The sequence below is a fragment of the Amphiura filiformis genome, chromosome 9, assembly GCF_039555335.1.
Source record: "Amphiura filiformis chromosome 9, Afil_fr2py, whole genome shotgun sequence".
NCBI lineage: Eukaryota > Metazoa > Echinodermata > Ophiuroidea > Amphilepidida > Amphiuridae > Amphiura > Amphiura filiformis.
In genome coordinates this window covers 34,192,637-34,219,780 of record NC_092636.1, presented here as the reverse complement: position 1 = coordinate 34,219,780, position 27,144 = coordinate 34,192,637, and the positions used below count along the sequence as shown (strand labels likewise).

The 27,144-nt window shown below is 34.9% G+C and overlaps 1 protein-coding gene across 1 annotated transcript in view; it reads left to right on the top strand.

Annotated features, from left to right (window-relative positions):
- Nucleotides 1–27,144, top strand: part of LOC140160908 (protocadherin-1-like) — a 114,054-nt gene that overhangs the window by 53,332 nt on the left and 33,578 nt on the right. Inside the window, exon 3 of the mRNA XM_072184243.1 lies at nucleotides 4,417–4,482. The gene's annotated coding sequence lies outside the window, so the exon portion shown is untranslated. The remainder of the gene's footprint in view (nucleotides 1–4,416; nucleotides 4,483–27,144) is intronic.

Sequence of the window (27,144 nt, the reverse complement as noted above, 5' to 3'; positions counted from 1 at the left end):
TTCACATAAAGTAATCTAACCCATTGATACTCTTTGTTCAGGTGTAGTTCAGTTATCATCAATCGTTGTCTTAGTTAGGAATTCTATGCCATGCTTAAATGACACAGGAGAGTGTGTTACGTTTGGGGATTGGGAATTATGTTCATGGAGATAAGTCTTACTGATGCAAAGGTATGTTAGAATATTAGATGCTTTTATTTATCGGGTTTAATGTAAAACGTGTAGGAGTGTCTTATTTGTGTTGGTAGTAAGACCGTCGTAGTGTATAATCATTTTTGCTTACACTGTTTCTTCATGTTGTTTTGAGTACCTATATGTGTTTGTGTTCGCTAATGGTTTATGTCTATAAGTTGTTTCAAGGTAGCGATAACAAGGCTACGTCAAACACCATTGGAATTAACATCATTTTCTTGGTATGTAAGGTGTGTGAATGTGTGGTGTGGGGTGGTGGTGGTGCTGTGTGTATGTCGGGTGTTGTATTACGTAAGAAGCAACCTGTCCCTACCTGTGCGTTTCAGGCGTGGGGGTGGGGGGAGGGTGTACGTGTGTTTTATGGGTATGCATCTGTAAATAATTGTGTGTCTCGTGCAGCAGTGAATAATAATCATGTTCACTTTATACAGTTTGGCAATCATGACAATAGCGTTGTCTTACCCGATTCAGGATTAACATTCATTTGTGAAAGCGATGGGAGGTAGCACATTGCAGGTGTGTGGGGGGGGGGCGTGTGTTCCATGTATGTGCATCTAAGTAAATTTGTGTATGTGTCGTGCGACATTGTATATAATAATCGTGTTCACTTTATACAGCTTAGGCAATTATGACACTAGTGCTGTCTTACCTGATTCAGGATTAACATTCATTTATGAAAGTGATGGGAGTGCATTGTAGGTGGGTGGGGTTTGATATGGGTGGTGCGGCGTACGTGTGTTTGGTAGGGATGTGCATCTAAGTAAATTGCTTATGTGTTGTATAATTAATCGTGTTCATTTTATTCTGCTTAGGCAATCCTGACAATAGCGTTATCTTACATGATTCAGGATTAACATTCAAGAAGATTTTCAATTCAAATCTATCATTATATAAAAACGCATTTCAAATAGGTGCGTGCATTGGGTGTGTATGTAGCGTGTGTGGGTGTAAGATATGGGGGTGTAGGGGTGGGGTGGGTGTGAGATGTTTGGGGTGTGGCTACACATTGCACGCAATCTAATGCGTATAAGCAGTTGTTTAGTTTCCCTTGTTTCAACAATCGCAGTGAAACAGGTAATGGGGATGTTTGTACGTGTGGAAATGCCTTTTTCTTGTGTGCGTATATATTTCAATATAATAACTACCTGTACACAGCTACCTTTAATTCCATCTGATAAATTTCATTTATGGCTTAACTTGGTTGTAACATCCCCATGAGTATATTTGAGCTGTAAAGACATAAATTATTGAATAGTCAAGTAACATTAAGATTCCCAATGAAGCTCCTAGCTAAGCAGTCGGGGCGAAAACCTATAAAGGATTTAATGCATAATGCACTAACTATTCCCCATAACCCAGTCATGTTAATTTCATCGTATCTTTTGTCTCTACCTGGCACACAATTTACCTGGCTGTCAATAGCTCGTTACAACCCCAAAACGTGTTATTAAGCCTTGTGTCTCATATAGTTGCCATCCACAACAATATCTACAGATTTCCACCTTGTCTGCGGGCTTCTAAGAATTGTGATAAGCCATTTCTACCTTTTCAATTCAATTAAAAAGGTTTTTACTTGTACATTTTGTTGTTTTCATACGAAATATACCATTGAACATTTAACATGTTTAAAATCAACGTACAAGTGAGCATTCACCCACTTGTGATGCCATTTATAATTAACAATTTGCTTAAGGTGGTATTTTAGTCGATGAACAATTGTGTACGGTTTTTTTTTCTTACTAACACTTCTCTTTGCTGTATTCCGATACATTTTCGGAAATGAAACTGGACATTTGCTGGCCTCTGCGATGGCCAAAGGTTAAGTAAGCCTTGACACACGATAAGTGCTACACCTATACCCGTGGTAATGGTGGCGTGAAAATTTAACGTGTTTAACATTGGTCTGGAGCGAAGCATTTAGAACTAGCAATTGAATTCACTTGGCGGTTCGTTTAAAGTTTCCCCTTTTTTTCCATTTGCACAATTTCGATCTGTTTCCCCTATGTGCAGCTACGTAGTGCGTACTGCTGCACACACGTCTAAATTGAGCATATTATTATTTCACGCAGTAACGATTGTATTCTTGTCGCTATTTTAAGTAAACAAAATTGGAATAAATAATTCATATCTTAATTATCAAATTATGAGTCTCGAAAATGGGTAATTCAAAGAAAACGAACAGTGTAAATGCGTTTGTTTTGAATTTTTAACCTAGTTTTTCAATGTGTGTAATTTCAAGGCCGTAGTAACCTATGTACTTAACAGTCTACCTCAACATGGACGCATCCAACCATCTACCTTGGCGATGACAATTATTTAACCTTCAACTTAAAAGTTCTAATGCATACAATGGAATTAGACGGAAGTAAAAACTACGTCTTGAATTTAAAATCGGTCAATGGAATTACAGGAAGGTAGCATCTTGGTGTTCATAAGTGTTTCCACAATTTTGTTAAAAGGGGTGCTTTATTTTGTACTTTTGGAAGTACAGAAGCATTTGGGTGTCTTCTGTTGCAACTGATAACAGTACGCTTCGACTATATTTATAAATACGCATTTATAAATACGCACGTGACCACCTCCGCGCTGCCATAACAGCTTGTAGACAGTAAGTCTCGAAGTGACCTTCTACATAGCGAGTGGTCTTCCAATACATTTGAATGCAAAGGCGGAAAACATGAGACTACTGTGCAGCAAAATTGTCCAATTTGTTTAACTTTGTGATTATATTGTAAAAGTTTCCGTCTTGAATATTTTTCCGTCGTCAAATACTTTCAAAATGTTGTTTTTGATAACATATTACAAATTCGGAATTTCCCCATGTGTAATAATTTTGCTATTCAATTAATACTTAAACTTGATGATATTTATCTACAGAGTTCATATCCTTTTCTGTATTGTATAGTTATCAATGCATGAGGATTTAGTCACGCTTGCTGGTCTTGGTATGTCGTGCCCATGGGTCATATGCGTATTTATAAATACGTATTTATAAATATAGTCGAAGCATACTGGATAAGATCGGTGACAAAAATCTACCCAAGCAAAACAACAACAACAACAAGAACACAACAACAACAACAACAACAACAACAACAACAACAACAACAATAACAACAACAATAACAACAACACACACCGGGAACAGAAAAATAGCTCCTGGGGAATTGAAAATTTGAGAAGGTATAACCAGTTGTTGAATTTGGATACATAATAAGAAGACATGGGCATTCTCAGTTATTCCTCCCATTTCATTACTAACATTTTATGATTCAAAATAGTCAGAGAATATCCGAAAAAATTTCACATAGAAATTCATTACTTTTTGGACCAAAAGAAAATGAATGTCTTGCTTTATATGGGATGCGTAAGTAACTCTTGGAATGACCCATCGAAGCTGAACACCAATGTTGTGTATTATAAGATTGTTTCTGTGTGAAAGATTTTCTCCTTATTGTGTTTATTGATATGTTGGACGCACGACAGTGTGGTAAGGCACAAAATGGGAATTCGTTTTAACTCGTTTCCTTCATTTACACATTGGCAACTTTGGCTGTATCTCCAACACTCAGTTTTAATTTCGAGGCGAATTGCTCTTTTAAGAGAATAAAACCGTCTTGTTTTGAGCTTTCATACAAACCTTACGGTAAGCATGTACAATGCAATAAATGAAATCGAGTAGAAAGAGCTTCTTACGCTTTTAAGATTGTCGCAAAATACATCGATAATTGCCTATCACTCAGATTTCAAGCTTTTTTTTTCTCTCGTCAAATAGAATATTTCGCCTTACCGCTTTGTGCTTACATGAAAGGGACGCTACAACAATCAAGTCGACAATTATTTAGACGTGTTTCGTGTTTTTGATATTTTTTTAACCATTGCTATTACTGTGTTTGTCTTAACGTAATCTTCGAGAAGCAAAACATAATAGTGTAATATTCTTGTCAATTGATTTACGTAATAACAAAACAATATTACCCAGGTTGGTCCGTAATCAATATTCTAATCCAAAATCCATGGATTTATTTTGCAAATTGGTCGTTCCAGCTCATAATAACAACAGACAAGCCTGGATAATAATACAAATTACTTTAGTTCCACTGATATATTAGCAAGGGACCCCAAAAGGAAAGAAAAATATATAATATCGTTGTTAAAAAAACTATTTGAAGGCTATCTATCAAACTAACCAATTGCAATATTTTCTTTCTTTTCTTTTATTAGGTTCACCATACCAAAACGCCTCAGTGTTCTGCTGACGATAATCGATAACGCTTCGATGTTGACAAAGTAAGTGTTTACTATTATTAGATTAGCTACAGCACTTTATTTCTCCTTTATAGAAGCGGTACTCGATACCACAAATTATGATATCATGTTGTTAGATGCGTTGCCAAGGTGAATTGATAGAATTTCGATACTACTGCTTAACAGCACTTCAAATATTCCTTTGTTTTATATTTTGACTGCATTGATTGGCTATGAGAAAGGAATTGTTAAAGGAATGTATACATTCTCCTCTCATGTCTATAATGTCTTATTTTCGTAAGTGTACCGATGATAGCTGGGTAGGTCATTGCCGTAGGTAAAACATGGTGGAAATACATGGCTGGCTGGTATAGTAATAGAAATTTAGGTGAGACGATACAAGTTATACCACCAAATATGGGCAATAGGCCTATCTTAGTAGCTTGTAGTACCTTTTAGCTGGACTTTTTGGGGTTAAGAGTGAAAGGTTCACATTGTGTCATCACTGTATATCTGTAGCGCTTAAAAAAAGAGTATGTCTACTTATGTTTCATTTTTTGGACATTTCTTCATGTTCTTACAAGCTGGCGACACTTACATATAATACATTTAAGTCTATAGCCTAAGGAATCCCACGTGATGTAATTTACCTTTACTTCAAAATACTATGTAAAAGTAAAAAGAACATTTCTTTTATCCATATGAAGAGTAGTGGCAGATGTACTAGCAGATAATAATAGTTCTATGAATCCTTTCAAAATGTTGCAGGTCACAATGCACAAATATACTTAAAAGTATATTAAATGAAAATGTCACTTTTTCATATAGAACCTTGGGTAATAATTTTCTGATCAACAGCTTTTATTTAAAAAATACGGCATACTACATTTTTTTTGGAACTTTTGTTGGTTACTTCTTCCTCTGCATGCACTGTATAGTCTTCATATCTAAATAGGGTGACCACTGAAAGGATGACTAAATGTGATACCGGTTTTCTGATATCACATATAAAACTCAACCCAACTCAGCTCAACCCAGTTCAACCAAACTCCACTCGATTCAACTCAACTCAATTCAATTCAACCCAACTCAACTCAATTCAACCTCAACAACTCAACTCAATTCAACTCAAATTCAATTCAACTCAACTCAACTCAACTCAACTCAACTCAACTCAACTCAACTCAACTCAACTCAACTCAATTTAACTCAACTCAACTCAACTCAACTCAACTCAACTCAACTCAACTCAACTCAATTCAACTCAACTCAATTCAAGTCAACCAACTCAACTCAACTCAACTCAACCAACTCAACTCAATTTAACTCAACTCAATTCAACTCAACCAACTCAACTCAACTCATTCAACTCAACTCAACTCAACTCAACTCAACTCAAGTCAACAAGTCAACCAACTCAACTCAACTCAACTCAACTCAATTTAACTCAACTCAATTCAACTCAACTCAATTCAATTCAACTCAACTCAATACAACCCAACTCAAATTCAACTCAACTCAACTCAACTCAACCAACTCAACCCAATTTAACCCAGCTCAATATCAACTCAACCAACTTTCAACTCAAATCAATTCAACTTCAACTTCTCAACTCAACCCTACTTAAGTCAACTCAACCCGACTCAATAACTCAACTCAATTTAACTCAAGTAATCAACTCAAAACCAACTCAACTCAATTCAAAAATAAACTCTTTTGGAATTCAAGTCAAAAACCTTTTACCCCAACTCCTTCTGTAAAACCAACTCAACTCAAAAATTTAACTCAACTCAATTCAACTCAACCAACTCAATTCAACTCAAATTCAATTCAACTCAACTCAACTCAACTCAATTCAACTCAACTCAACTCAAGTCAATCAACTCAACTCAACTCAACCAACTCAACTCGATGTCAACTCGGTTTGAACCAACTCAACTCAATTCAACTTTCAGCAGGTTCATCAATCATTCAATTAAGAGTAAGCTCGTGAGCTTAATTTCTTAATTAAATTAAAAATGCTCTTATATTGAATTCAACCAACTCAACTCAGTTCAATTCAATTCAACTCCAATTTGTTTACTTCAAACTCAATTCACCTTCCTTTGACAAGAGTTAACTATAACTCAAGGCTAACTCATGAAATCAATTAAATTAAATTAAATTAAATGGTCAACTCATGTTCTGGAACTCAGACTCAACTCAACTCAACTCAACATAACACAACTCAACTCAACTCAACTCGACCCAACCCGATACCCAACCAATATCACCCCAACCCAATTCAACTCAAATCAACTCAGTCACTTCACTTCTGTGAGCTCAACAGAACCCAACTCAATTCAACTCAACCCGACCCGACCCACTGCAACTATATCAAGTATATCAACGGGGGTATAAACTTGAAAATTTCTGTACTTTTTGGGTATGGAAAAATAAACACTTTTGGAATATATATGGATGAAAAAACCTTTTACCCCCATGGAAAATATAAGCCCTTCTGTAAAAAAATATCCCCGATTAAATCGTTGTCATCTACTACTTTTGTCCTCAAATTAAATGATCTGTTAAAGCAAAGAAATGTCAGAGTTGTCTTTGCAAGTCCAAAAATCATTATAAAATGTTTTGCACCCTATGTATACATTTGTCTCAAAACCAGTTATGACGGAATAAGTAAAATATGTGTGTCGATGTGCTCTAATTGGTTTCTATACCAACTCAAAAAGGTGACGATCAAAAATTTGTACTTTCAATATGGTTCATCAATCATCTTAAGCTTGTTTAAAGATCTTCTCGATCACCTCAAGGGATCATTGAAATGACAGATGAAAAAGAACCTCAACTCGTTTGTATTCCTGTATCCCCTGACTGACCGAGTGTCATCAGTCATGTCAGTGGATATCACGTCAGATAGGATCACACGTCTATTAGACATAGACAATGGTTTCATTGTGAACAAATGAAATTTGTTTATTTTGAGAACTAATTAAAAACGTATGCTAAGATTTAAACAAATTAAGTTTATTTTTTGCATTCAATTCAAACGTTCAGACTAAGCCTGAATTATGACAGTTTTACAGCCGCTGCTTATTTTTCAGTACAACATAGTTTCCAAGTGACAATTGCACATACTTTCATCTCAAGTGGCGCAGGATTTGAAATGGACTTACACTACGTGGGCTTAGCACCCTCAAAATACAAGCTTAGTAATAAATGTGGTATTAAATGACTCATATTTACAGAAAATCTGAGGGGATATCTCAAGGAATAATTGGATCTTTAACTGACTCTTTCATGTTTTTATTTATTTGATCCCATTGCCACCATAAACCAATATATGTGTCGAGCCTCCTCGCATAAGATTACCCCCATTCTCATAACTATCAGGAATAATTGGAGCCAGGTATGTATATAAGCACTACCGTGAGACAATATGCATAAAAAGGCATGATTTAGTAGTCTGCGTAGCCTCCTCTCTATCCCTCTCCTCCTCTGATGAGGAAGCTGTATGACAGAGACATGGATGCTAGTACGCTAACACAGAACCCATCACAGAATGGGGAAATGTTAGTCAATAGTTTCATGTTTTAGTCGATATATTGTCTCTGTTGTTGCCTGTAATTAGTTAATAACATGGGTCATGTAATAGATACAAAGCTGATTATGATAAAAATGATAATACGATATACGTTCAAGGGCACACGTATATATGCGCCCCATTTTTACTTACATCAGCACATTTAAGAATTCTGAGTATTATTCATACATATCTTTGGTAATATAAAAGGGTCTTAAATTATTTTGATCGTATCGGATGGAAAATCAAGCTGCAACTGTAGTAAAAATGTCGCACTGGAGTGACATTCACAAACGTAATTCCCCAATGCTGAAGTTATTATCGCGACTCAAAAACAACAGTATTGCTTTTCGTTGATGATTCTTTTCATTAATTAGCTAATGACATGAACGAGGGATGATATTTTAATTAGATCCCACCCAGGTTTAAATAATGTGATAGCAAAACAACGCAGGGGTAGGGTCTCAGACTTTGATATTGTGATACCTTAAAAGGGTCATATAACTCTCATATGTTATGCAGCCCTTCATTGAGCTCGAAAAATCTTACAATAACAATAATGGGATCTACCATATACTAGAAATAGTCTGGAAGATATCAGGAATCGGTTAAGATGTAGGTTCTTGAATCAAAATGGTCTCATTTCAATGGAACAGATTAATACAACACGCACAGATTAACCTCCATTCAACAATCATGTCTCAAATTAATTGTAGAGGATGAGTATGCAAAGGTCATTCGTAAATGTGTAAACATATTGGGGTTAAAGAATTGTGTCCTGATAGATGAACTTGTTTTGGAGAGAATGTCTATTCTCTGTCAGTATAGACGAATCCAATTTCACGCATTCCTACACCTTAATGGCTGCCAAAGTTGGGTCCCCGTCGGCTCCATCTCACCTAAAATGTGAAATGATGCGGCCTTGCAGGGTATTTTAAACTGCATTCTATCACCTGTGTTACACGTAGACAAAAGAATAATGACAGTGTAGGCCTACAACACAAAAGAATCTAACATCGAATTTTAAGCGGCTTTAATCCACCCAATTGGGCAGTCACTACACCAGTTTGGTGCATGCGGGGACCCGTCATGGCCAACCAAATCCTGACCATGACTTGGCTCGTTGGATTCGTCTATCATGTCTATAATCCATAAAAACTAATACAGATTACCAATGTGCCACTGTCACTTAATACAGGTATCAAACTTATCCGCCCGGTTCCTTTCGTCTTCACATTAACTGGTCAAAAATCGGTACCTCCTTTAAAGAAATTATGTCTTATCCGGAGGTTAAATTGAAGCTAAAACACTTTGGACAAGTGATGGACGGCAAAGACGGTAAGAATTCCATTCAGTGACATCATCTTACAAGCACAGAGTGTATCTTTTACTGTGTGTTTAACCAACATGTAGATTAAACTACGAGATAACGTACTCGAGAAAGTGAAATTGAGCTGGTTTATACACGGTGGGTGATTGACCACACAGAAAATAATACTTACCGAAGTTACTTCACCTTTGTATTGGCTTTTAGGGTATTACATAGGTACACATATTAAAGCAAATTAAAATTAGATGTTCAAACCATATACATGTAGTAAACCAACATGCTTTGACTTTCTTCGTTCAAAATATTGCTTATTATAATTATTATTATTATAGATAAATCGAAGTCTGCTTAAAGAGTATTCCTGCACCGGGTAAGATAACACTACTGCCACAGCACAAACCAAATCCGCACACACACCCCAATCACATACATATATCTCACAGTATACGCTTACGCACACCCCGACTAACCCCATCGCGCATGAATTCACTTCTTTCTAAATCTTCTTAACCCAAATTTACATGTATAAATATTGAGATAAATATTTTACCAATGAAGCAATTCACATTATTTTCCAACATTAATGATGGGATATAAATACCCTATAATCATCTGATCATGTTAATGTTAATTCAAAGGGTTAGGCCTGTAGCAGATGGTTATCCAATCTATTATGTTCATTAATAAATATTCCGGCTCATGCAAATTGTCGATAATGAACAGAAAATAATGATGAATATATGACTAAATGAGAACGAAGTCGCAAAAATTGTTTTTGAGTTTTTTAAAGCTGATTTGCCATTCAAATGCTTTTGCCATTCAAATACCAAATGTTTTCTTCTATATAACTATATATAATAATGCCTTTTCATGTTCACATTCTAATGACATTTACTAGTACATCAAATTGAAGCTGAGCAAAATTAATTTAATATCATGATTCAAAAATATGAAAATTTACTTTTCACTTATGGCACGCCACACCAGACATTAAACGCCGAGATTTAAAAAATAACACCCAGATTGAAAAAAAATGACACCGAGAATGAAGAGAATGAAAAAATGACGCCCAGAATGAAAAGATAACGTCATTTTATTCTCGACGTCATTTTTTAATTCTCGGCGTCATTTTTTTTAAACTGACGTTGTTTTTTAAAACTCAGCGTGTAATGTCTGGTGTGGCTCACGATATAACGACGTTTTCATTGGATTAATCGCCCATTTTGTTGACTCATAACCCATGATGAAGTTTTGACCATGTACGCAACAAAACAAAGACTATCGTTGTACGCAGCGTTCAGATACCACAAAAAGTCATCTGATCAACGATCTTGTTATTGTATTTAGTAATCCAAGAAATCTCACGTTTACCCATCTCACGCGAGGTATTTCTAATTCGCTTCGCTTTAATGATGACGCGCCTCACGCGTTCAATCTCTTTCGTTAGACCTCATGAGCCGAGCTGCTTCCTGCAAGTAGGCCTACTGATTTTCTTCCAATTTATGAAGGAAAACGGTCTGGAAATGTTATTTAAACTTGTAAACCCTTATTATTTTCATCTGTATTGAATTGCTAAGAATGTTGGGTATGTATGAACGGGGTACATTCATAGGATTTCGGGCATGATCGCTGTTTATGCCCAGAAATCCTATGAATGAACCGCCCTACTATTCCTGGTTTTGTTGAACTCGGCGTTTAATGTCTGGTGGGAGAAAGAATATTTAACTTTTGATCATTGATCCTCATTTCGCTGTAATCGGTTGATAAAATCTAAATATAACCCTGATGAAGTTTTGGAACTTTCTATTTGACAAATTGGCTAACAAAATGATTTGTGATATTTTCATCTTTTTGTTGTTATATCAGATCAAAATGGATTCTCTTCAAAATTAAATGGTAGATGATACAAAAACAGTCATCTGGTCATAGACAAAACCTAGCTGGGGTCTTGTTATTGTTTTAGTATCTCCAAGAAATGTTCGTGTTACCCTTCTACGTTGAGGTCATTTGAGTCTAATTCCTTCAGATGCTTTAATGAATATACACACATAACCTCATCCTCAATCTCTTTCTTATAAGATACCACATCAAATTTGGTATAATACCAAGAGGAACATACTCCCTAGGGATGATGTAAACTAACTGAAATTGTGATCGTCTGTCTGATTCGAAGCGAAACGTAGACAACATAATAAAAAAAGACGACAAAATACCCAGGTTGAAAAGAAACCTCTAGTTTTGTGTAACCCTGAATTGAGATCAGTGAGTTTGCAACCCTGTACGTGAGATGCGCCCTGGTGCATTTCTAAAATTCCTGGTTTTGTTGACTTTTGCCGACTGCTTTCCCTAATGAGCCTTCAGTTTGACCCTGGGATGTCCAAAAATATTTAACTTTTATCAGATCACCTGGTTCATCCCCTGTTTGTGTAAGGTATGATAAAAGCCGATCAACTGTAACAGCTTGAGACGATTTGTGGCAATACCTTTCTAATTTGACAAATTGGCCATCTTTAATATGATTTGTCCCAATATTTTCATCTTTTATAGCATACATTGTCATTTGAATGTAGATAAATATCAAAATTCCCTTCAAAATTAAATAAGTAGATGATACAAATTGAAAATAAACAAGGCTTGATTCGAACAACGAAGTTTTATCTTTGTGATAACAATGTTATAAGATCAAGTCTTTCTCATTGAATAACTAATCACCCTGCTAGTTAAACTTGCTGCATGAATGCTAAAGGCTTAAATTATTCAATACATATTTGATCATCTCAAAACATGACATTTGTTTTAACAATAAATGCTTAGTTTGTTTACCTTATTTATGTAAAATGTATTATTTACCGTACTCGGGTAAAATGTATTATTTAAAAATATTATTTAGAATAATACAATTTACAATCAGGTAAGCATGCATTGTGATCATTATGTCAATCAATCATCATAGACATAGACGCCATATCATGTCACAGAGGATAAACACGATACAGACCAAATGAGATAGCTAATAACAGTATTGAAAATCAATCAATCAATTAGGTCAAATTAAGGGCAAGCTGTTAAAACAGGCAAAATCCCAATTTCGACCGTGACACAAAAAACCAACAACTTCGATATGTAAATGTTATTAAAACATACTAATAAATGCAAATACGGACAATGATGAATGCATGTACATGTTGTCGTTAAAAGAAGATCGGACTATGCGATTAAGATGACTCACGCCAAATTAGGCTATGGTAAACCCATAAAACAATCGGCTAGTAAATCATAATACAATTTGTTCATATTAATGCTTAAAACAACCTGAGGACGTACAATTTAGGTCATGGAAAATGGTTCACCTATTATACATCCAATGGACCACAATGGCCTCATCCCAATGCCATAGTTCAATAACCTCAATTAAACAATCATAGAGCAAAATATGACCTCAAGTTGCAGAATATGATTTTGTGTACTCAAATTTTCAAAGGTCATTCAATGAATGTGCAACTGTATTAGGGTTAAAGAAATGTGCCCCGATAGATGAGCATGTTGTAGATCCTAGTGATTATAAATAGCCAGTGCAATAAGCAATACAAGTCGTAATTCAGTCAAGAAGGTGATTGGTAGTGTGTAGTGATCACCTACGGGGTAGTTACTGACGCGATTCGCGTGCCGACCATAAATTACACTAGAAATTGGTAGTAACCCTCTGTATGCCTCTCTGACAGAAATATCTACAGGAAGAGAAAACCTTCAATGTTACAAAATTGTGCCTTTGAAAAATATCTTTCATATTTCCACCTATGGATGTGGGTTCGTTACACAATGAACAAATTTGCCTCAAAGATGCTTGAAATTTGATGAAAACGCCTCCAAAATATTTACTGTCACTGTTTTTACATCAGGAACTCAGCTGAGCGCATGCAAAGCGGCGGTAAAATGATGAAAATTAGTAATCATGCCAATTGTCGAATTGTCAAATGCGGCTCTGTATTAACGGATGAAAGCCTTCCGATTAAAGCGCTTAGTTACTCGCAATTTGTAAATGATACTCACATGGGTCCCTTGCCAGGCAACAGAACAAGTATTAAAACACTGTGACCAGTGTCAAAGACATTTTAAATTAGACTCTTGTGCATGTTTTGTTATAATATCAGTGAATATATGAAGTTCTTTGAGGATGCTTCAAATATAGGCCTAGATATTAATGCCATAGTTTTGTCAGTTGGTAGTGTACATCAGAGACGAGTCAGTGTTACAATTAATTATACATGGGGACTGAGCCGGACTAATGAAAAACAACCTGGATGTGTTCTAACACGAGGCTTTGGTGCGAGGCCTCATTCAGAATTCTTCATCTCTCTGCTAATTTACCTAGATGTTATGTGTAATTTCTCGAGGAGTGATTAAAACACAGGCGTCAATTAATGAAAGTGAAGTCTCTGATACCTTACATTCCATCGTTGAGTTGGCTATACTCTGAAAACACGTGTAGGTAATTGAAAGAGGGACATACATAATCTTGAAATCTTGACTAGGCAATATGAATGAAATATTCTGTTTCGGGCCCAGAGGAGTAAGAAGAGAGCTGACACAATCCATCATATAAATTTTTAAAACAGATAAAGGTCGCAAATGTTAATGTTCAAATATAACCAGCTCATTCGCAACAAAAAAACAAACTTCCCAAAGGCATCACCTTTAACCGCCTTTCATGATACAATGTATTTTTGTCTTCTGTTTACTTCTAGGAGATTATTATCATATGAACTTCACAAAGATGACCGATGATACATGTTGCAAGTTTCTCATCCCTCAAGGGCTTGACATATTACTAACAATTGGTATATCAATATACATAGTTCCCATGATACTACAAGATCAAGTTTTCCGTATGGTTTGAACCTGAACTCGGCGGGAGGAAACTTCCGTCGCCTGAAAAACTTTCAGTGCCTCCCCGTGGACCGTAACCATACCGTGGCAGTGACAAATTGCTCCTCCATCTTGCACAATATTTAATTTTGTTTATTTCAAGACCCAAGCATATCAATTGAACTCGGTGGATGAAAAATATCCATCTGTTCAAGTGCAAATGATGAGTGTACGCACACTGGGTCGTCTCGTGGCTACCACGTCACAAAGTTCGCTATTTAAAAATAGGTAACATAGCTTGTTGTCCATTTGGTTGGTTGCTGAGCTACAGATGATATTAATGCTACAACATTGTTGGTTTAGTGTTGCATCTAATTAATGTGCAGTTGCTATTTAAGCTGGATAATTATATAGATTATAAGGGGTGTTATGTTAACAGGTTAAAGAAACTTAGTCGCGAGTTGTGAACCCTATTTTTTTTCTTTGAAGAAGTAATTGCAGAATTCTCAGCTACTTTATAAGCGATAATAAGCAAATATTTTACGTGATGGGAACGATATCCGCAACTTTAAATTGTATGAAGATGACATAGCTTGTAACGTAAAGAAGTTGCTCGAAACCATGAACTGTAGCTATATGTGAATAATTATTCTTACTATTTACATGAAGCGAGCCCACAAAATTTTTACAGCACAATGTACATGATATACCTCAAAATATAATCGATTCACCAGAATTGTTTGAATTTTATATGAAGTATATAAAACTTTGATTGAGTTTAGCAGCATTAGAAGGGGGCATATCAGTATTTTACTGATTATCCGAGGTTGAAAATGATAAGCCCAGGGCGACATTAATGGTGGGAATATTATTAATTCTTTTAACTCATCAATAATACTTAATGTCGGTGAACTAGGAAGGGGCAAACGACAATTGTTGTCAAAATCAATCTCTGAAATTAAAAAGGGTAGAAATATCGTTTTGAATTCAATGAGGTCAGGGAATGTGTGAGGTATATGCTCTTGGATTCCACAAATACGTCACAAAGTCGTACCTTAAAGTCGTACCTTTTCTGTAGGAGGAAAATATGGCGAGTAAGGCTCATCGGATTGGAGGTATGCAGGTATATGTTTGGTTATCATAATAGCCACACGTTAATTTAGCTGGAAATTGAAACAAGGCGTTGCACAATGACACAATAAACTTGACAAATATTTAATACATGTATACATAGAATTAATCACTTGTATATTGAAACAATTACTAATTGGTTTTGTCAGTGTAATCTGCCAGATTAATTAACCACAATGGTCAACTTTATTGAGATAACAATTAATACTAGTTTAGATTGAATCACCTGTTCGTGAACACTGGCTTTGTTTTCCTGAGAAAATATCAACCAATATTTGAAATTACTCAAGATCTTACTGTGGTAGATATGGTTTTGTTCGTAGCTTAGATGGGAGGAAACACTATTGGAGGAAGCTTACGTATGGGAGGATGTGACTGTAATTGCTAAGGCCAGTGGTTATTTTGTAACTCATTGGCTTACTTGTTGTTTTCATTTATTGCTTGCCCTTGGTCAAAGTTAACCTTTCAAAAATAATTTCCTGTGGCACAATTATTGTGATACTAGAATAGATATATGTTCGTCGGGCTATTGTAATTGTCACCATAGGTTAATATTAATAGAATTCACGGTTCAGCCTAGATTTGCACTTACAAGTAAAATAAACAGAAATATAAAGTAAGACTAAAACTATGCTAAACTTGCATTTTACCACGTTAATTAGTCAACAGTATTTTAAACTGATGGTTGACACCATCCAACCAACCAAATTATTTGATCAAGTATTACGGTCAGGAATTTCTTACAAGATTTTATACAAACTTTGAAATTCTTGCACACCAGTGTTATGACAAATGGACTATGAGGTAAACCCATTATCTTGAAATTGAATCTGGCAACCCACAGTGTTTTGTGAGCACTGTTGATAGGCCACTCACGGCTTGCCTAATTGTCTAAATCTAGGTTCAACATCAACTTAAACCTATAAGTCAAAATCACTCTTGATAGCGCCACTTAACTTCTCAACCCGAAGAAGAGTCATTTTTCAAGACATGTCAAAACATTGAGAATTATTAGCTCATAGCCGTACCTACATCATTGCTATTATGATAACCTCAAAGTCAGGAGTCACCAATGGCTGCGAGTAATAATGACAGTATAAAGTGTGTGTGTTTTTGTAACGAAAGTGATAAAATAGACTATAGCAGGGGGTTCAGTGTTGCTGATTGGACAGAGGATGAAATGCACCTGAATTTAACTGTGGCTTGTTTCCTTGCTTAAAGCTTATCTTGAAAAGCTCAAAGCATGTCCAAACGCACGAAAAGGGCACTTTGGGCTTCATTAAATCCCTTTGGTCATTTTTAAACACCGTGTGATACCTTTAAGAGTTTTAAAAGTATCAAATAAAAGTACGATTTGTCAAAAAACAATGCCCACGGTTAAAGATAGCATGCAAAGATTTGTTTCCATTAGTCCAAGCACGTGCGACTTGGATACTTTATACGCTTTATCGCAAAAATCTTGTTTCTTTCGTGGCACGCGCTCTTTAAGGGTGTAAAGGTCGATTGCGATCGGTTGGTCCATTTACTTGGATTATTTATGAATGAGTACCTAGGCAATATCCGAAGTATGTAAATTGATTTTACTAAATGATAAAGACCTTGGTAGATTTGATTAACTTAATCAGTAGTTTGAAACATTAATTAGTTGCCAGGGAGTCCTTGTTTTTAAATTAATGATTATTGCTAAATATATTGGAGACCGTGAATGTAATAATGGCATATTGGGGTCAATATTAGAAGATGGCGAAGAACAACGAATTCGAATCACGTAACTGTGTTTTCCGTTTATCAACATTTACGCGTAGTCAGTAGTTGTTAACACAATTTAATCACATAAAAATTACCACTTTTATTATCTTTTCTTTCTATTTTTATTCGAAATGATTTCTTAAGATCGCTTGTAATAACCGAATCGACCTATATTAAAAAGCCTTTTTATTACTTCTATATATTAAAAGGTGATTTTGTTTTATACATGTGCAAGGAAAACATTTGACAATAATTGAAAAGTGTAGAGTGTAACGTGGATTATTTTTAAATTACCCGGGTGCTTCAAAAAAGGTTAGGCCTACTTGATTTTTGAAATAAATCTTTTAACATGTACTAATATTTAATATTGAAATGTATATTTTTATGGGAATTATCTTTGTATCGGCCGTATACCCTTCTCAACTCTTATGTTTTTACTAGCACCTGCATCCGGGTCTGCATAACTCACATTCTTGGCCTGTTGCCAACATAAAACAGGTGGTGTGTACATGTAAATGTACATGTACACCATTACACATTACACCATGTACAATATACACCATGTACACTATTGTTTCTCATTTTAGGTTCATGTACAATGAAAAGTGAGCGTTTTTTACATTTTACCTGTACTAGGTTTGATTGCATTCGTATCTTAGGTATTTGTTAGATATAAACATGATCAACTTGGCAGAGATACTTGGCTGATATACAATAATTAACAGAGATGCAATTAATTCCTGAGAATATGGCTTCTTTACGTTGCACACAAATGTAACACACGACTATGTTCATGCATGTGCATTTTCTTGGACACTGCAAGAAAATGCAAACTATTAGGAACAGGTAGGCGAGGTCTGCTTGTTTTCTGTTGACAAGGGACAGTCTTCAGTGAACGGCTCTTTTCAGAGCAACCAAAACCTTCAAACTTAGCAGAGAGGCGAGATCTGATTGTTCTCTGTTGACAAGGGCAGTCTTCCGTGAACGGCTCTTTTCAGAGCCACCAAAACCATAAAATTTAGCAGATAGGCGAGATCGGCTTATATTCTGTTGACAAGGGGCAGTCTTTAGTGAACGGCTCTTTTCAGAGCCATCAGTAGGCAAGGGGCGGCTTACATGTCTCATTAAGCTCCCGTCGTAAAGACCTACCCCACAATTTATTGGGAACAAGCTTTTACGCGTTTATCAGTTTATGTCAGACCGAGGTAAAGGAATTTATTTCCCAACAATAGTGTTTATGTACGTTCAAGCTGAAAAATATTAGTCACTTACAAATGGCTAATTGGCTGAAATCCTTCATCCAATACATATGCTAGCAATTCATTTATAGCACTTGAGATAATTCGTGATAAACAAAACAATTCCTAACACTGACTTTGACACGTAATTGGACTGGACTGTTTGAATAGACCAAATCATAGGTTGATAAAAATCACGAAATCAAACATTGTGGCATAGCCAAGTACTTTACATCAAGATGTTCCGACAGTTCGCATTGATGTCCAACAAACACCCCATTCTATTCACGTATACTTGTAGAGTCGATGACCTTTATTTTGTAGAATTCTAGGACGGTATAGTAATGGTAATGACATGGTCATGAATTTCATTACGTCTTGGTCATCGTGAATTTTATCAATATTTATGTGCTTGCAATATATTGCTATTTTAATTGTATGTATTAACCTTGGGGTCCTTCTCAAGTATGAAGTAGATGCTTTAATAGCACTAGGATATATTAATAATATGCATTGTATTTTGTGTGCCGCTTAAATGATTAATTTTCATTCATGGACTCATTGGTTAAATTTGTAAAATTTACTATGGAAAATAATGAGATGACATGAAGAATGACCATCATAATGCATTTTCATTTTAGTTGATATTTATTCAGAATTATCATATTTCATATTATCATATAAATAATAATGGAAAAAAATAATAGTGCATTGCTCACATTACAGGCAGATTAGCTGTAAACACTTATGTACCAACACAGGCAATTTAAACGTTTAAAAACAATAAAATATAGTGCAGGTCAAGTGGTTGATAAACACAGAGGATAGCTCAAAATAACCTCTAAAATGCTTATTTCTATATGGGGTGTAATTCATAGCATGAAAGGCAGGAGAATATGAAACATTGTTGACTATGTTGAATTATGCAAATATATCAAGTCAACGTATTTATTTATGTTGATTGTATAAACAGAGATATAAATTGATATATTGGATAGCACATCACGTACATATAAATTGCATTGGAATGCTTTTGTGTGCAAATACAAAACAATGCTATTATTTAAACTAAATTCAATCTTAATTAACCTCAAACTCAAAATTGAATACATATTCACTATACACACGTATACATATATCTTATTTTGTTTTTGTTTTGTTGTGTATTGTTTTCTTATTCCCTTGGGTGGTTTACCTTTTCTTTCGATATATGATATGCTAATTAATGTGCTCTCCCGTTGAATCCCACTACTCAATCCGTGCATATCGGATAATATCACGTTTAACGGTGCAGTAACCCCCGGCTTAACCCTGGGCTCCTCTTCTTCCATGAGGTGTAATCAGTCATGTACAATTCGATTGTATTCTACGTAAAATATCATCTATTTCATGCCTTTGATGTACCACTGTTTGCTGCAGGCAATCAACAGCATGCATTTACAGTTTAGGGAATAATAAGAGTAAAGAACATTCAGAATTTGTTAAACATTTTTAAACATGTTAAAGTTGAGTTTACTGAACCTTATTTTCGTCTATTGATATGATAGATAATGTATTGATGATCTCTAAGATAATTTATAACAAGACCCGCGATGACATTATGACATGAAAGATAAAATTGATCATAAAAATGCCGGGAAGCGTAATGGAAAACTATAGTATGTTTTAATGTTATAATTGATAGCTTCTCGGTTCACTAAACTTTATGTGGGTTTAAATCGACATTTTTGGCAAGCAGGGAAGTCGTGTAGTATGAAAATTTTTAGAAATGTTTACAAGAAAAGTGCAATCATATTTTACACATTTTCACTCAAATGCATATCGATCCAGATTCATCGATCACTGAAATAGGAATGATAAATCACTTAAATAAAAACAATTGGAAAATATTTAAAATGTGGAAATTTTTTCTCAAAATTTGGAATTTTTTTCTCAAAATGTGTACTTTTTTGTCTCGTCTGCTGTAGCGCATCCATCTCGAGTTCGCATAAAGTATCAAGCATAAGGAACAGTTTGCAAAGGGGTTAACACGGTCCCAGTGGAGATTTGACAAAATGGCATAAGTCACGTTCTTGTCAGATAAAAATGAAGATATATCCCCACTTCTGCTCAGAAAGCCCACAAATTAGATTTTGTAACACCGTTTTCCTTTTCATGATAACCAAATTTGCTTTTATAATTGAAAAAAGAATGCATGTTTGTTTCTATTTCATTGTTGTTTTCGCGCTCTTGAATGTGCTTTTCAGTCTTCAATTTACGATTGCGTGATCAATTCTTTGTTACCCATGATATATAGTCTCATCCTTATGCATGACATAAATCTTCATATTTTCACATTCTGCATCATAAACATAGCCCGAAGGTAACAAGTATTTTGATCTGATGGAATGCAATGATAAAAGCACTTTCTTCAAACTATCTGGAATTATAATGATGAGGAATTAGAATTTTCACGTAAAAGGCGTCATGCTTTTATAATTGAAAAAGAATGCATGTTGTTTCTATGATTTATGTGCGTTTTCTTTTCAACAGAAGTTCATTGCTGTTTTCGCGCCTTGAATGTGCTAGGATTTCAGTCTTCAATTTACGATTGCGTGATCAATTCTTTGTTACCCATGATATATAGTCTCATCCTTATGCATGACAAATTATAGTAAATCTTCATATTTTCACATTTCTGCATCATAAACATAGCCCGAAGGTAACAAGTATTTTTGATCTGATGGAATGCAATGATAAAAGCACTTTCTTCAAACTATCTGGAATTATAATGATGAGGAATTAGAATTTTCACGTAAAAGGTGTCATGTTTTATATTCCTTGGAATTTTGACAATCAGTGAGAACATTTTCTGGCTGTGTTCACTCTTGAATATTGTATTTTTAAACAAAAAATGAAGTAAAGTTTGATTGAAATATGCTCATCTACAAGGACACAGTTCGTTAATCTATATATGTTTGCACATTCATCTACCAGGACACAGTTCGTTAATCTATATATGTTTGCACATTCATGGGATGGACTTTGAATATGTTCGGTACAAAAAACTCATACTCCAGTACTTGAAGTCAAATCGTGATATGCTTTTTGAATACAAGCTAATGAACTGAGTCATTGGAAATGCGACTGTGCTCATCACGCTCACAGACTCAATGCTATATAATTCCAGTGTACATAAATATATGTATATGTAATTAAGACTTTTACAAATTCATATACACGAAAGATGACTAATTGATCAGCTTAATGTACCCTTGACCATTATACACAAGGCGATGATTGACATTGTTCTAATTTGTCAAGTGATGACAGAGACAATGCCATGATTATAAACAATGAGGAAAATTCAAATAATGAAAATTTCAAGATCTGACAAAAAGAGACGTCTAATTCCAATTCATCCATGCGTTGAATCATAACGCAAACACGATTCCTTATGATTACAATCATTCATAAACTACATGGAACCAAGATATAATTACATTTCACCATGTTCACTAGAAGATGAAGAATATACTGAACATTGTAGTGTTTCCTGGTATCTATACATGTAGTATTATAATTTTGTTCTAGCAATAATCATGATATAAAACATGATAAGATCATGAGACGCGTATGCGAGGTATCTCTTCCTTTATGGTATTCCAGTGACTGGAAAGACAACATTACTCTCTCTTCCCTTACATATATTTGATTCGTATTATCACAAACAGACACACCCCTTAAGCACAAAAGACACCAACACCAACACCAACATTCAAACACCCCACCCCACTTTCGAATGCACATTAACATAATATAGATCCCATACATTGAATTAATTATCACATTTGTGTTTTACTTAATGTGATTGTTTTGATGTCGAAAAAAATCAAAGGAAAAAACCCAAAAAAACAAAATAAACACAAAAATTAAAAAAAACAAAAAACAAAAACAAACAAAAAATACAAAAAAGCAATCCAATTTAAGATGAAATAACCTTTCAATTCATTCGTTATTTATTCAGGTAGGGTATAATTCCTTTGATATAAAAATATGGGTCTCCTAGGAGGCACTGGTATTAAACATTACAAACACGTGATTAACAGTATATTGACTAAGACAATAAGACCATAAAGTCCATAATTACGTAAATTTTACGTGTTTCGTACATAATATTTTATTGTCAATCAAGAATATTGTAACAGTAAAAGTAATATTATGAAAATACAAATTGTAAAGCATACACAAAAGTGACAAAACAAACTACATTTGCAAGAACATAATCATGATAATTGTCTTAGGTTAGGTTTAGTCATCCGTTTAATATTCACCAATTATCTTGATTATTCTTTAGTAATGTGCCTATGTAACTTGTGTATGGTTGAAGTATAATTTCGGTTCCAGCTCAATTCTTATCAAAATTTCACACTTTAATCATGCTAATCATGGTAATAGAACCCCGAAAATGATTGGAAAAGTCGAATAATGAATGCGTCATATACTTATATACTGTACTTTAAGCATTTTTTATGATCAAGATTAACACACTGACTGTGTAATAACTATACAAAAAGTGCAAGAACACTCACATTTTACAAGATCTAACTATAATTCCCGCGAGAATTGTTACGAGATAGTTACGGTGTTAATGAAGTTCGTGGCACCACTGTCGGATTCTTACAAACACACGGGCAACGTTTTCTCTCGAATGTGCCATTAAAATTATCCATTTCTTTTCCCGCCAAAAAAAAAAGTTATTTCTGGAGAGAAATTTAAAGAAATATGCTTGTCGATTAGGAGTATCTTATGTCAGGTAACATAATTACAATATTTGCAGTCGTGAAACTTTATCATGGATGTTCTCTCAGCTGAAAACTTTATTAACCATGTTAACATTGGCTGATGACTTGAATATCACATTGATTCGGATCATATAATCAAACTAGCTTTTACACGTTTTATTTCTCTTCATTTTCCCTTTTTAAAGATTTTCATATGTAATGTAGTTCATTCATATTGTTTCATATTCATGACTATGCTGAAGTATACAGATATGATATCATAACAGAAGTGTTGATTTCGTTTGTGATGTGTTTTAACTGTGTTAATACTCGTATGTTAATGCTAGTATTTATTTCTGAAAAAGAAGGAAAGATAAAATCTTAATCACCCAGTTTTTACTGAACAACAGTACTTTGTTTTTGTTGTTGTTTTCTCTGTACGATAATGTTAAAGAATCTAAACTTAAAAATCAAAATTCTCATTAGAAAAATCAATCTCTTATGTAGGATTCTTAAGATCGTTTAAGTCAAACGCTTCAGAGTGTTTTAAGGCCTTTTAAGATCTTAAGATTGACTTTTAAAGGTTAAGTTTAAAATGCCTTTTAATATGCTTTTAAGTATCTAATAATTCTGAAAATATCCTTAAGTTCCAGAAATAGTTATTCTTTTAACCTCACGTACACAAATTCACGGCTGCACTATTTTCAGTGAATTTAATAAATACGAGTCTGGACCGCATAATAATTTTGTTGCTTCCCTTTATTCTATACATTAGTCATTCTAACCAAATGTATACTTCGTGCAGTATCTGGAAACTTAATACAACCCATACTTCCATTGATTAAAAAAACGCCGGATACTATGATAGTACACCATCAATAAAGAAGTATATAAAACCCAGCTTCGTTATCGTCTTCAGTTCCACTCTCTATACCTTAATCATTAAAAGATTGGTCTAAAATGTCGACATTTCACCACCACGGCTAATTTGCCGCCCGGTTTTGATTTTGCCGCCCGGTTTTGCCGCCTATTTATATGGACCTCAAACACGCTCATCTTTCATGGCAAAGTTCTTTTAACCTCGGTAACTTTGTCTTACAGAATGACCTTTGATTGCATGTGATGGCTATATACAAAATCTCAACCCCCCGGCTCAACGCACAGCTTGAGGTCAAATTTAGATGGAGGTTAACGAACTGCGCAACTGGAAATAGTGTGATACCATGAGTACAGCATACAAACTGTCCATTATTGTAGCTGAAACATACACACAGGTGAACAAACCTGACGAATTTGTTTCTAAACATTGAGGTGAAACGGCTTTAAGGGTAGCTCACGTATTACACCTTTTACTTAAGGGCACTGATTTATGCATATCAATTATGTTTGAATAAAATCTATGGACATATTAAAGGTTTGCCGAAGGCCGGATGAAAAAACAATTCAACAATGGATAACAATAAAAGCCAAGGGTGTTAATTAAGCATTGTATTTATAATTCAATCCGGTCAAAAGGTGACAAAAGAACTGGATCTATTAATGAATAGACTTACGGTCATGTCACAAGTGCATACACTATTGCCAGAGGCTCAATTGCCCAAGTCAAAATATTTTGACTCATAAGGTGTTCGTGTGGGTCCGAGTATGACCACTGAACAATTACAAATTGGTCAATATTGGTCGAGTCAAGAAAGGAGATGAAACATATACAGGTGTATTGGCTTTTCTGTTAAATATCCACACCCCCTACTTTTCAATAGATTCTGATTTGCAATGATACACTCGATCAAACCGTATTGTTGTCGGAATTGTCACAAAATAATGCGGAGCTTTGGCGGAAATTGGATGTGAAATCGAACCTGATCACTCTGCCAATTTATGAGAAACTTTATATTTCCGTATATTTTCAGTGTGCACGCGATAAATAATGAATTTCTTGAAAATATGCTCTTCTTTCACAATACACAATTCAGAACGGAACAAATGGAGTCCTTTTGATTCATAGAATAGCCAAATCTTTACACTAACCATCTTTTCATCCGAAAGTCAAGCAAACCTGTGTAAATGTTTCGTTAGCGTGGTTTGTTTACTGTGCAATTACCACTAAAATACAGCTCTTTAGTAGATATGGTATCCTAACACTATTCAACGACACTAACTCCACCAAGTAACCACGCAATAACCCATTATACGCGGAATACATATCAAGAATGTCACATGTTTGCATAATTTTGCAACAATGTACAAACATTATGAAAATAGTAAGTCAAAATAAATGATTACCATCGAGTATAAGCGATAGTCACTGGTTCTTATATTTGACATAAATCAGTGTTATCTTCAGAAGATAGCACCATGTTGAATATGCTGAACCACGAATAGTGTACGTAATTTCTTAAATGCGTCGTAGACTTTAATGTGTACCAAGTATCCAGGTATTTCCTCGAGCGCGTGGTGGTGTTGACATGGTCTGCAAACTTCCTAGTTTCAAATCAAACGTCATTATGTCATGGTGCGAAAACGGACAAATAACTACTGAAAAGAGAGAGAAAAAATGGTTACTTACAACTTTTACTATACCATCCAAGCTGAAAAATCAATTATGTCAATCAATACTCCATGTCGACGTCAATCATATCATATTATTAATCAAATTATCTATTTATGAATATTCAGGCTCCAGAAACCCGTTAGCGTCATAAAATATCTTTAAATATTAGTTCAAAACTGGCAAACCTTCGAGATGGTTGACGTTAGTTGAGCAAGTGAGAACATGTTGCATGTCAATCTGCTTCCTTCCTTTTTCCCGACTAACGATTCATATGTGGTATTATACATAGCCCTATATTGATATTACTTTTATCAATAATGCCTACTGCACTGAACTAGCATTGCCAAGTGCAGCGCGGTTTCGAAAACAAAACTGTCACGTATGTTTTACTAAAGCTTAGATTAACGTATGAGGCTATACAGGTTATATCAAACTAACACAAGTCAAACAGTTTATTAAACTGTCGATATCATGAACAATCTCATCGTGCAAGAACAGCCCCGTATTATAAAAACTAGGCATTTGTGTACCTTTTTCCTTATATAGCTATAGTTTTATTGAAATCGATGATAAGTGTCATCTTTTATCATCTTTTGATTTAAAAAGAATAACCTTTTGAGTTAGTTAGTATTCTCATATATGTGGATAAAAACACACGCTCCGGGACTTATCTTTACTGTGCTATATAGCAGCATCCTTACGGGGATCTGCGCGCCGGACGACTTTCAGTGTCATGACATATTCACACATAAAAACATTACATTTCATTTCACTAATAATAAACTTGGTTAGTAACAATTCATGCCATTTGCAATAATTATCGCTAGGAAATTGTTCACCAGCATCCCTCATTTTTTATAACACAATGTTCGATATATTCTGCCCTCCCGTCACAGCAGTGAGCGCCAGAATCGAGAAGAATGTGCAATTTTCTCTGTCTCTGGAGTTGATGAAAACACATTTTGTTTTCCCAACACTGCCGTAGGCGTTGTATATTATTTGTGCTCCTCTCGATTCCAACTTGGCACAGATGACGATACTTAGACATACTCAACGTGCACCAGAATCAATCTTCCATGTCCTCATCATCTTTTAAAATGCTATTTAGAATTCATTCAGATGTTTTAAGAAAAGTAACACATGTTACTTATACGATTAGCTCAAAAGATTAAAGACCTTGCAGCTGGTCATCAACAAGCTCAAGCTCTTTGTTGTAATTCATATTTTTCTGTCATTTACTATTTGTTTTGATCTTCATGGTCAGTAAGAGGAGAAGATCATGCCTTTGTCAGCGTTTGTACATGTAAATCTTCTCTTATCATACACATTTGATAAGAAATGGAGTAGATATTTTTTTTGTTAACGATGTCCAGATATTTTGATTCATCAATATCACCCTGTCCTACCACCATCGTCGTGTTTTGGGCTTATTTTAATTCTATAACAAATAATTTAGTTTCCTTCACCCCGCTCGACGGTCAAGCATTTATATCCCGAGT